Genomic DNA, 13,284 nt, shown 5'->3' with positions numbered 1-13,284 from the left:
GCAGTAAATACGAATAATGCAGTTTCCGTATCATGTATCGTAATCAAAATCCTTTTTATAGAGTGTCATCTTTTCTCATAAAAACATGACGCGTTAGAAAAAATTTTTAAGTGCGATTTAAAGTAACCGTAAAGTAGATGTATCATGACCAAGACCATTAGAAATGTCTTCATGATGTTCTCACTCATTTTCGGCATGAAGTTCTCGCGAGTGCATTACGTTTCATAGGAAGAATGCACCTGCTTTTCACTCTTGCACTCGCGCAATGTCTTCTACCCTTTTTCCTCGGGTCGATAACCGCGCCGACGATTTAAATTGAGCCGTCGAACGATCGAGTTAATGGGGAACGGAGATTGGGCCAAAATGGGCATATCGGAACGACGCGGAAGAAGCGTAATTGAACGCGACCAAAGTGGCTTACTTGCAAGACGATCTATAAATACATGCGCAGCCGCTGCCTGTGCTCTCTCTCTCTCTCTCATCTATCTCTATCTCTCTCACTTTCGTAAGCTTTGCTTTATTAATTCAAGTTTCCTCGTGCATTCGCGCCTCGCGTTTCACGCCGCTTCACTGCGCTGTAACCAGCCGTCGCTATCCCAAAGATCCGCGGCCAGTTGAACCGTATGTCGGGCGGGTCAAATAATTTGATTCAAAGTAGAGTGGAGATATTAATCTGATACAAATAGCCGAGAGTCAGTTGTGTTTGAGAGAGAAAAAGCATTTATTAAGTTAGATAAGATCTTTGTATCATAATTGATCTTGAATTGATCTAATGCTTCAAGCAACGTGCAACTACTCGTAAATAAGACGCAAGTATATATTCGAAGCTACTGTAACAAATATAGTATTATTTGAAATATTTCTTATTTTCATTCAGCTTTAACCGAATTTTATTTTTACTCGATCGATTAATTTACTAAAAAAAAAAATAGAGAAATAAAAAATTGTTTTCTATTGAAAATTATACAATTATTAGCGTGTACACTTTTCAGATAATTTTTTTATTTTGTTGAGAAATTTATTCTACTTGGAAAAGATATATCGATACATGATTTTTTACTAGGCAATACAGTCTTATTTTCACGCGTTCCACGTTCAAATAAAATGTTTGTCGTGAAATAGTATTCTGTCGGAGCATCAAGCTTTCTTAAACGTATCCATGTCAGCGTATCTAAGCGACAGAGATGAACAGGCATCTCACAGAATTGTGTGAAGTACGAAAAGCGTGTCGACGTCGACGGCGATTCTGGCAAAAACCATTTGAGAAGGTAAAAGGACGACGACATCTCCGTTGAACGAAATCTTTCGTCGAGTTCTTTTCGTTCCACATTCCTCGCGTCTCGAGAAATTTTCAAATTTTTTTCAGCAGTTTTTCTCTATCACTCGATATATCGCGTTGAAAAATTACCCGACTATCGTCAAAAGTACATTTTCTCCGCTAATTATTCGACTCGAGCGTTTTAAGTTGCTTAAGCGTAGAAAAACAATAGATAAATGTACCGAATTACGCTCCTTAATTTTTAACAAGTTATTTAAAAACAATAATAAATGATATTAGGCAAGACTATTTTATCTAAAGATAATATTATAAATTAGCGAAAACGTATATAAAAATTGAAAATGTACAAAAATATTTTTATGTACGAAAGAATTAAATGTGGACTGCAAATGTCCTGAATTGCACCAGGTTGTTTCAATTTTTGCCACTGATATGTATTAAATGCGTCGCCACCCTGCGTATTGGCAACCCCTATTATATTTTACACAAACCATATAGTTATATAATTCTTTATTAAGAAATTCTTTATTAATTCTTTATTACGTAGCACTTTTAAATATATTACTCATGCAAAACTAACATTTTGTATTACAATTCAAAATTATTTTATTTTATCATTTTACAGGCTACATTGTCGTAATAAGAATTTAAGAATGAATTTAGTCATGGACAGTTAAAAGTAACAGATTCTTGACATGGGTTTCTGAAAACCGCTTTTTACACAAAAAGTCACATTAAATGCGTTTACTTACTTCGATGGAGTCATGCTTTCCGATAATGTTTAGATACTTTTAATCAGTTGTGTTTTCTTACGGACACAAATCAAATCATGGTGGTGTCTGCATTCGAGTCAGTGGCGTAATTCGGTACATTTACACAAAGATTTTTTTTTTAAGGTTTTTAACATTTTATTGGCACCTGTGCAGGCATTTTGAGGTGGTTTGCACGTATCTTAGGTGTGGAAACCGATATAGGTGCGCGACGATGGTCGTCTAAGCGATAACCTAGATTCGCTGACGCATAAAATGGAATCGAAAGTTGAAAGAGGAGAAGATACACAGGATAGGCGGAGGAGGAGAAAGGGGAGTTCTCACCTTCCATAGAACGCATCGACACCTATTACATGCGCATAGATATCGAGGTGTCGCGTTTCGTAGAGATAGCACTTTTACGTTGTCGTCTTATCGGGCATCCTACTCGCAAGGCTATTTCCCGAATAAACGATAGCGTAAAATAGTCGGGGCCCCATTTAATCTCCGTTATAAAACAAAGATGGCTGCCGAGCGTAGAAACCGTCAAATTGCGAAAGTCAATGGCCCTCGAAAATATCGCTGACGAGATTACAGTAGCTGGCCTTTTTTCTCCGAGAGCTCGAACACAGGAAGGTCTGTACCGGGTTCCCACGATATTCACGGATTTACGGAAAGCATCTATCGTGAGATTCTGATCCGAGGAGTGAAAGTGGATGAATCGAACAGTTTCCTGTTGTAGAGGCAACAACAATTCATAGTCATTCCGAGTACATCTTCATCGAGCATGTACCGAATCTCATTAGCATTGAATAGTTTATCATGATGAATGCCAAATCTTAAAATGAATTTCGAGTGAGGAAATATGCATATTGGAGCTTTCTAATTAACGACAACTGCGTTTTTTAGCGAAACACACGACGAAATCTTATTATGTCGGGAGAAAGAAAGTTCCTATCCTTAGGATCAGTATACGTGACTTAATGCGTTTTCAAAGTCACCGATTCAATACTGATTAAATATCCCGTCGTCTCGACGGCGATAAGCTTGCTGTTGAAACAATTTCAGCCGTAAGGTCGACGGCGGATTAGCGGCTCATCGAGAGCGTAATTACGGAGCGGGCGGTCTCCTTTCTCAGGAGACTCTCGAGTTTACCGCGCCAGCGAGCGAGCGAAACACACGGCGAAATCTTATTATGTCGCTCCGTAACCGGGAACCAGGAGCGTAACCTCGAGGAGAGAAGATGACCGTAGGAATTGCGCCGTCGGCGCTGGCGACGTGCATCGCGGCATGATTCATCCGACTTTCATGAGAAAATGCAATTTTTACCTGCGGAGCCTGCCGCACAGTCTTATGACACTCGCTATAACAGCCGCTATTACCGTCCCGGTAGACGAGACGTTGAAACAAAGGCAACCAGTTGTTTGCAGACATATTAGCACATTTGCGGATCAAATTACGCATTGAAACTGTTTTTTCAGAAATTTTGCTGAATATGTAACGCGGCTTTTATATCCTCGAGAGATCATTAGCATGTGAAATTGCTACATTCATTAAGGTTGCATTGGCTCTAGATGAAAATGGTGGAAAGTTGATGAAATAATTTTACTTAGAAGATAGATTGTAGACATATGAATGTTATATGTTCATTTGTCAAACGATTTACAAGCTCCTTTAAAAGATATTGTAATTATTAGTTGCTGTGTTTCTTATGGATATTCGCCAAAAACTGCGGCATATTAAACTTAATCGCTAAAAAAGGATTTGAAAAATTGTTACAAAGATATTAATTAAAAACTAAGCTGCTAAGTATGTAAGGTACGTAAACATTCCAAGAGTAGATAAGCATTGAAATGTGCAGCGATATGGAAATGTCAGTATGGAAATGTCGTAGGTTAGCTATCTAATTATACAGTCAGCCGATATTTTTAACGCTGAAACTAAAAATAGTATGTAAATAGCACAAATAGTACGTAAAATCATATGCAGCTAAAAAAGTTGTATTAAAATTAACACATGTTGTATGTCCTAGACAGCCCACTCAAACTATTTTGTTAATTTAACAAGATTAACTTTACACAAGGTTAATTACACAAGATAAATATGTTAGGAAACAACACAAATATTATGCACAAAATTAACATGAAAAGTGTAACACCTTCATACAATTTGTGGAAGCATATCTTTCCGGTAAAATTAACATTTATGTTTGTAAAATTAACCATTACATTTTATTCATTTATACCACATTAGAAAGTTAACGTTTTGAAACTTCATTATTTTTAACTGTGTTAATTTTACCTATAAATTGTATTCTTTTGACATTTGGAATTTTGAGTATTAATTTAACGCAAATTATAATATTTAAATAAAATTGTCTGAAATTATTTTAAATTAATGTTAAAAACTCAACACAAAGATTTTAATCAGGATCGTTTTTAACATAAATACAAAATATTTTCTACTGTGTATTAACGATTATCGAAGACATTTCATTAGTTTAATTTTACTCATTTAAATCAAGTGAATCTTGTCTCGAAATATACGTTAAAATCCAAAATTGTTGCAAACAAATAAAATTAATTCTTTATTTGTTTTTATGGATTTTACTTTAAAGTAATTTTACTTGTTTTTTGTCAAAGGGTGAAGATCCTTTAAATAGAATAATGTACGATTTTCGATACACGAGTTAAAGAAAAAAGCTCCTAATTTGTCAAAGAAATCTGCACTCGATAGAAAACGTACAACGTTCCGTACAGGCATGTTCCCGATTCGTTTTTCGTCAGAAACTCACGAGTCTTCGAATCATAAATCGAGCTTCTTTTGACGCGAGAATTCCGGAATGCTTTCATTGCTTTCCGGATGAATGGAAATGATGGAGATGTAAACGAGCATAAATTCTGATTGAGTAAGGTAATCTCGATATTAACGAGTAATTACGTTCAATAACCTAGATACATTTTAACATATTAGTCCGTCAGATTTATCGTTTGTAAGTAATGAAGAAGCTACGTAGTTTACGACTTTGGTGAGATGACCGTGACATAACTTGTATCGTAAGATAAATATTCTTTTTAGATCCTTTTAGAAGCTATACTGAAAAATGTACTTTTTGCCGCTTTCTGTATCTTCTTTTGCGCGACGATATAACGAGCTATCCGGCTCGAGCTGAAGACTTCTTTGCAAGGGAATCGTTATAGCCACGAGAATATCTGACAGTAAAAAGACACGCCTGGCAGTGTACTTTCGTGGGAAAAGCGCAGTTTCCTTGCAACCGTCATCCGTATCGGGATCGGTGCGGTGATTACGCGAGGAGGACAAAGTGAGCTTTGTCTTTCAATCAAAAGCGCTCTGTCGGTGAGCTTGCTTTAACAAATAAGCGTGTTCTTCTTCCTTCCCATTAACATTTCCCCGGAAACGCCCGTCGATGGTGGTTCGATCTGAGAAAGTTTTGATTAATCGTCGTAGCTGGGTGTCTTGAATAAAGACGTCACTGAATAAAAGACATCAGCAATTATCATCATCGTATTTGCTCGTACGGAATTACGTGTGTGGTAGCTAACGGAATTCTCTTGTCATTCTTAATGCCGGAAAAGATGTTAACTTTATCTGATTTTACGATACTGTGAACACGAGCATAGTGATTATGCATGTTAATCAGATTTATCTTAGATTGAACAACATTCAAATCAAGATTTTCTTTGCCTAATTAAAAAAAAAAGAATAAAATTGTAATGTAATCTAATTTTTCTACAGTTGAAATACATAAATTTATTTCTAAAACTCTTTCCGTCGGCGATATTTTACGTGAAACAATTAGCAGCAGCGTAAGTATAATTTCTGCGGTATGATTCGAGCAAAGTATTTGGGACTGCGGCGCAAAAATGAAACTATTATTTTAACGATCGAAACTTGGAGTTACGCGAGTAAAATCAACAAAGCGCACGTCAAAGTGTGGATCGCGTATTTTCCGAGCACTCGACGATGGAGATAAGCGGGCGAGATAATGCGGCCAAGCGAAGTGTTTTATCCGTCGAAAGTACGATGGAAATCTGCGCTTTGTGTAACGCTCGGTGATCGCAGTTACAGAACCAGCGTCTGCGCGCTCCACGTGCACGAACAGAACTCCGTAGTCCTCGTAAGGCCGACTTTCTCCTCCGTTGAGCATTACGCAACCACGTACTCGGCACCTTTGGGTCACGAATACGGACAGAGCGAAGAGAAAAGGAACAGTCGAGACAGTCAATAACGAAGTTTCATCGACTCCGTGAAAACGAACGAGACGATGCGATTTTGTATTCGTGTCTCGTCGCGTGTGATGATTTTCATACACGGAAAGAACGATTTTACTTAAGTATTTAAACATTTAGCTGGATACAGATCTGAAAATAATTCTATTGGACCATCAAAATGATTGTGACGGATGTTCAAGCACGATGAGCAATGCTGCAAAAAATTTTGACATTTCAGATATAGTTTGGATTTAGTTTAAGAGGGCAACATAATTATTTTCATGTCTGTATTCAGCTAAATTTTTAGATACTTTAGCAGGTCATTCTGTGTATTTAATCATTTATATTTGCTTCGGATTTTCCTTTTATCGCTGTGAGATAAGTGCTTTCCATTATGAGTGACACAAATCGACACAAACATCGTTTTATCTTTCAATAAGTAGCAAAGATAGAACAACATTTGTATCGATTTTTATTACCTAAATGGAGCACCCATCTTATAGTAACGAAAGGAAAATCTGGTGCAAATTTGCCGATGGTTAAGTATAGATAATCATCATACGACGAGGCATGAATACAAAATCGCATCGTCTCGTGTGTTTTCGTGGAAGCGATGAAACTTCGTTACCGTCTCTCGATTCCTTCTTTTTCCCTTGTGTCATTAAATAGAAAGCACCCGATAATTCTCATATATGTTTTGCATTTAATGATGTCATACCTTTTCAAAGATGTAATATCTTTAGAGTAATACTTTAATATCTTCTAGGAACTGAAACGTTTTATTAATAGCAAAGGGAACATCAAATGCCCGCCCACATACGTTATGACGTTTAATGTTTAATTTTCTTTTTACTTTAAACCAATTTTATAAAATTGTAATTATTTTATGTTTTTATAAAAGGATAAAAGTGCTGTATGATGTTGAATCTCTAACGGTACAGCTTGGAAAAATTTTATTTGCATAATAAATTTGAAGTATGTGTGAATGTTCTTTTGTCGTTTTGCGTACATTTGCGTATTTTACGGAGAAATAATTAACGTTCATTTTGCAAACATCTATTTGCTCGTAGTTAATTATTTCAGCATTACTTGCAAATCGCAGTCTTTAATTCCCGCAAGAAGAAACAGTAATGGATACCGTGAATCATTATCTAAATCAGGAAGCGGTCTTAATTATGGCAAAACACGATCTTTTCTTGGTGAGGTATTTTTTCTACATGCTTTTGCTCTCTATGAGCGACATGTTGATTGGCGTGCGCTTTCCATGCACAGCTTTGCAACCCGGGCTCGTTGACACGGCGAATGCGATCTAATTAATTCAGGGAAATTGCGACGGGCAGTCGTGCGCTTGGTTAAACGCGACTTTCCAACACGTCGTACGTAGAAGAGAATCCGCCGTACTTCCGTTTCACGCACGGGGCAAGCTCGAGGTTGTAAACACACCAAAGACCGAAATAGGGCTCTCATATTAATAGCTCGTCCCAAGTGCATCTGGTTACACTGTGTCGAGATACCAGCAAGGATGAGGGTTTTAGGTAGAGAAGTATCGGTAAATATGCGAGTAAGAAAACGATGTGGACGAATATAATATTTATAGTGAACTAAAGTTTCGAATATAGTTTAAACCATTTGGTCAGAAAAAATGTCATAAATTATTCTTCATTCTTAAAACCGAAACTTTCTGCAGTGAGTCGTTTGCTTCGGCAAATTGTCTTTTCATGGCGATACTTTAGTGACGCGCTTATGTCGTATATACTAATACGTATCAAATTACTTTAATGAATTTTTAGAAAGGTAAGATTTAAGAATATCACTTGGTCGCATGGTACATTTTATATGACGATATAAAGTAATTGTATTACGTGATAATTTTTGACATTTATTATGACCTAGTTACGTCAGTCTTTTTACGGTTTATTTATAGACGTATAGGTTACAATATATTTAAATTCATAAATTATCATTTTCAACCGTACACTCTAAATCTAAATCAGTGAATAATTCAGTTCAGTAATTATCTGAATTGAAAAATCAATTAATTTATTGTGCATTTATTAGTATTTAAGAGTATATTTATTGATACAATGAGATCAATAAGAAGTTTCAATGATTATCGATAACTTTTCATTGATTTTTAGATTAATAATCACTGATTTATCAGTTCCAAGTATATCACTAGTAATCCAATAATCCGCTGATTCAGATTCAGAGTAGGAATAAAGTCACCTATTATGAGATACCTTTTCTTTAAAGGCTTATAATTTATTTAATTTATACCATTAACTCCGATTTTTGTATTCAAATTATAGTAAATATATTTAAGTTTCATCGCCAAAAGTTAGCAACCGATAATAATTATACTTTGTTGCATATGAAATTTTTTTATCAAAATTGCCGATTTTGTTAATTAAAAAAAAGGGTTTCTAACGTGAGACACAAAGGTTTTTTTTTATGTGAGATAGGTTTTATCGACTTGGACCTTACTAGGTGGAAATTAGGCTCCAGACTCAAAATCTAATTGACCAATTAAATAGCTTTTACTCAAAAACTTTTGTACGTAACATTTTTCTCCAAAATCTATTCTCTTCGAGATATTTTAAAATCTCGGTGCTAATGCTGAAAGCCATAACTTTCAAGCCTCATAATTTGAAAGTACTCAATGGAAAAACTTTATTATAGCATTTAGGAAAGCTCTCGAAGTCAGAATATGCAATAATAATTGCGTTTTTTGAGCGTCTCATATTATAAATTGCACAATCACCTAATCTAATATTTATAATTATGCAAATCATCACATCCCGTATTTTTCTATTAATATGTCTACTCAATCATTACATGCAGAATTTATTATCAAATATTTATTCTATAATAAACAAGGTTTAAAGTTTCATGTCAATAAATCTTGACAACATGCAATTTCAAAAATTTTTTTTCAACGACTGCACGCATGATCGAATAATAAATTTTCTATTAAATAGATTTCACCCTAAGAGTAATAAGTTTATGATGATACCAACTACATGCGTTTATTAATGTAGCAGAAACCTCGCTACCTCATGTTAGGAACCAATCTCATAATAGGCGACTTTACCTTATACGAAATTGTTTGAAACTTCTGCTAAGTAAAAATCGATTTTAAATTCTTCGCAGATGTTAAAATAACGTTTAATGAAGCTGAGAATTAGAGATAATATGAATGTTATAACTTTATTACGTGTGAAAGCATTAATCTTGATAAAAATATCGATTTTACCATTTTCTTTGCAAAGATATATATATATGAAAAGAAATGAGAGAGCGTTATTAAGATCAGATGTGCAAAATCAAGATAAGAATATGCAATAAGCGGATGTACGAGATCTTCCGGACTGATGTAACGTAAGTGTCTTTACCTTGGGCCAGCCATGCGACGACGCGTTTTCGTCACATTCGCCACGTGACAGGGATGAAAAGTACCGCCGGGTCCGGAAATCTCCGTCGGAATTGGTTTAGGGCCGCCTTAGATCTCTGATAACGCTTATCGCTATAATGAAAAACACTCAGTAACAGCAGTAGAACAATAACACTAAACCGCCTGACGTGCCGTGTTCTCTCCCGCACTTCTCTCCGCACTTCCGGTTCACGGAGCGGAGCGCGCGAGATTTCGCGGTACGCGCGAGTGCGCGAGATGCGCGCGGATAATCGCGGATTTGCCGTGGTATTTAATTGCGTATGGTTCTTGCCGTGCGCAACTTTGCTCGCGCGGAGCCTGGTCGCCGGGAGCTTACGTCGACGCGAGGACCACCACGACGACGACGCCGACGACGACGTTGACGGCGCTGACGCCAGTCGACGAAGCAACCGACGAGGCGACGTTTGCGAGGCGGGGATGCGGAACCCCGCCGTAGGAGGGGTTAGCAATGGCGGTGCGAGAGCAGGGTGCGGAGGTGAGGTGAGGTGAGGCGAACCTGGGGCGCAGGTTCGCACGCCCCCGCGATATTTACTGCTCTCGTGCGAACCTTCGGGGATTTCTTCGGTCCACTGTGCGCATGAGATCGCCGTTAAATAAGAGCGGCTGGCCGAACTTCTGTCTTCGTCGGTGGCGAGTCCCTGCTGAAAATGTCTGATTAAAACTACCGGACAGCTCTATTCGGTCTAATAAAATTGATTTGTGTTTCTGAACCTGCATTTTCTAGTGAAACGTAATAACTTTTAATTCGGTTATGTAGTACAAGGATTAAACTCTGTAGAGTTCAATTAAATTGTGCTTTTGAATTTTCCAGTAAAACGTATAGTACGATAGAATATATGATATACCGATTTGAAAGTAAATATGTTTTATTAGAAAATGTAGGTTCGAAAACACAATTTTACCTTGCTAGGCCGAACGAAGCTTTCTAGTAGAGCTGTCTTTAATCAGACATTTTCAGCAGAGGTATCAGCTTCTTCTCGCCAAGTCCACTATTTTCTTAAGAATTACCGCTTTAGACAGATTCATAATTGGATAGAATATTAAATGTAATGTATATTAGGTAGAATAATATGGAAATTTTTGTCACTTTGCTCGGCAGGTTTTTTTCTTTAGACTTACAATCAGGCGTGATGGCACAACTGAGGGTTAAATATTTCGATCGTAAAACACTTAACGTGACGAAATCGTCTTTAACTTCTAACCGTTGTCAAAAATTTTCCGACGATTTAGTTTTATGTGAAAAACGAGCCGTTTCTACAACTGCGTAGGAGTCTGGTCTGCTCGAACGTTAGAAAATACCAATACTGCCATTTATTTCGGTCGCTTTTGTTCCATAGGCATCGCGTCGAATGTGGTGCGAACAGCTGGTCGGTTGGCTGGTCACTTTCGACAAAAAGTATTTCCGCCGGCATCGCTCGCGCTAAATTTTCCCCGACGCCAATTTCATTTTGTACGTAAAAAAGCATTGCTCGACTGAGAGTGTAAATATGGCGTTTCTTAATATACGCGACTTCCTTCGTTTCTTTTTCGCGGCAAAATATTCATTAATTGGTTTTTAACTGTAATAATTCTCTTGCGACTTTCGATACGTCGCTGGAAAAGTCGTAGAATTCCATTGTACGGTAGAACACAGTATATCAGACGGCCTGTTGAATCGCGCGAAACGCGAGTAATCTTCTCGTGAAACGAGAATTCCAATTCACCTAATACGTAGAGAGCAGCAATTTCCATTCATTTCAAATAGCACAATTTGGTCATTTAGGTCCCTCCAATTTGTGCGTAAACTTTCAGCGAGAAGATTGCGTTATCTTACGAGAGGAAAGTTCTTTCGAAATTAAATGATACTTTTAAAAAAGAATGATTCTTTTTTTAAATTTTTCGCAATTTTTAAATTGCTTGTATTCCGTTACTTGTATTACTATTTCAAGCATATTACATTCCAAGCGCAGTTTGCCAGGAAAAATTGCGATATTCCGTGACGGATATATAACGCGTATAACACGTGTCAGATACATGAGATGCAGATAGGACGTGGTCAATGGGGAGGGAGACTCATTGTCCGTTTTCGATGTTAATCTAATCGTGATAAAGGTACCGGTGTTTCTAAAAATAATTTTTCTTTCCTAGATGATCATTAGGAGGATTAGAATAATTAAAGCGGAGATGGCGATACGCGCGATATTAAATCGATGAGATCGATAAAGGAGCCGATCGTTTTTCAAAAATATTTCCTCGCTCCCAGCCTCAGCGTGGAATATCGACATTGGCGTCACGTGCCGTCGCTATTTCGCATTTATTATAATGTTTATTTAAGGCGCACATGGAGTGCCCTTAAGTTCCATCTGTCTTGTGAATTATAAACCGGAGCTTTAATCGAATTCGCAGCCTCTGCGGTCGGACTCGCCAAAGTTCGATACATCAAATGCATATGAACGCTGCATTTGATGGTGTAATTTGATTGTAGATAACGCTTTCTCATATTCGATCATGCACTTCGCTTATTGACTTTTGTATTATCGCGCTTGACACGTGGACGACGCGTACATATACGTGTGCTAAACACGTTTATGCAAATGTATTGTGAATGTAAAGCGAAAATTAATACGCTATTGTTCCCTGTTTATTTTACACTGTGATTATTTTTTTGCAAAACTACTGAGCGATTTTTAGTTTTTTTTCCACACACACAAATACACACAGATACATTTTTTATTCGTTGAGAAATTACATCTCCAAGGAAATTAAAAAGTGGATCATAAATGTAGTATAATATTTCATGAAACAAGACTTTCAAGCAAATTCTCAAAAAAAAAAAACTATTAATATTTCATAATTAATTGATTTCTATTTCGTATCTTCCATGCGATGAAATTTTCCATTGATTAATATAATTGATCGTGCAAAGTTTAAAGTTTATTTTATTTATATTCAAAATTCGTATCTAGATGCTGTCTTGTAAATAATGGCTCGTAAATGAATTTGATATTTGCGACACGCGGCTTTATCAAGTGCATGGCATTCATACGATGCTATGTGCATATCCGAACGCTTTGTTTTCCGGTGCCAGCGGCTCCATCGTGCAGTCTGGTTTATCTAGAGCGCCTGCGCCCCTCAGACCTCGGGGGTGGTAGCGATGGTGGGGACGACGGTTTTCGGAGGGTGGATAGCGAATATTGACGTGTCGCAGGCGAGCCAGGGGTTAGCAGGTGGCAGGAGCCAGCGAGGCCAAGGGCTCCTGGGGGCAAACGAGGGGTGGAAACAAACTCGAGAGGATGCGGCGTCTAGCACTGCGTGTAGGGGTTGGATCTCTTTCGCTTGTTGTAAGGTCACGGAGAAATATCTTGACTTGATCTTATTCTGCACAGTACAGTAATCTTCAATTTGCGTTTGTTTAAAAAAGAATTATAAATATAGATTTTATTTTTAATCGGGTATGGGAGACCAAGGCTCGGTGGCACAAGAGTTAAATTTTGTGTATACAATGGAGAAAGAAATAATAAAAAAGTTATCGCACAAAAATATTTCTTTACAACACAAGTATTATTTTCAGTATTAGTTTTATTTAAATTAAAA

At 37.1% G+C, this 13,284-nt stretch overlaps 1 protein-coding gene across 1 annotated transcript in view; it reads right to left on the bottom strand.

Moving 5' to 3' along the window:
- The window catches only part of LOC105193170 (brain tumor protein), a 133,186-nt gene extending 123,115 nt beyond the window's left edge, over positions 1-10,071 (bottom strand). The window contains exon 1 of the mRNA XM_039454515.1: positions 9,653-10,071. The gene's annotated coding sequence lies outside the window, so the exon portion shown is untranslated. The remainder of the gene's footprint in view (positions 1-9,652) is intronic.
- Positions 10,072-13,284: the final 3,213 nt, after the last annotated feature.

The sequence above is a fragment of the Solenopsis invicta genome, chromosome 10 (assembly GCF_016802725.1).
Source record: "Solenopsis invicta isolate M01_SB chromosome 10, UNIL_Sinv_3.0, whole genome shotgun sequence".
Lineage (NCBI taxonomy): Eukaryota > Metazoa > Arthropoda > Insecta > Hymenoptera > Formicidae > Solenopsis > Solenopsis invicta.
Note: the sequence above shows the minus strand (reverse complement) of the source record. Positions and strands in the feature narration are given on the sequence as shown.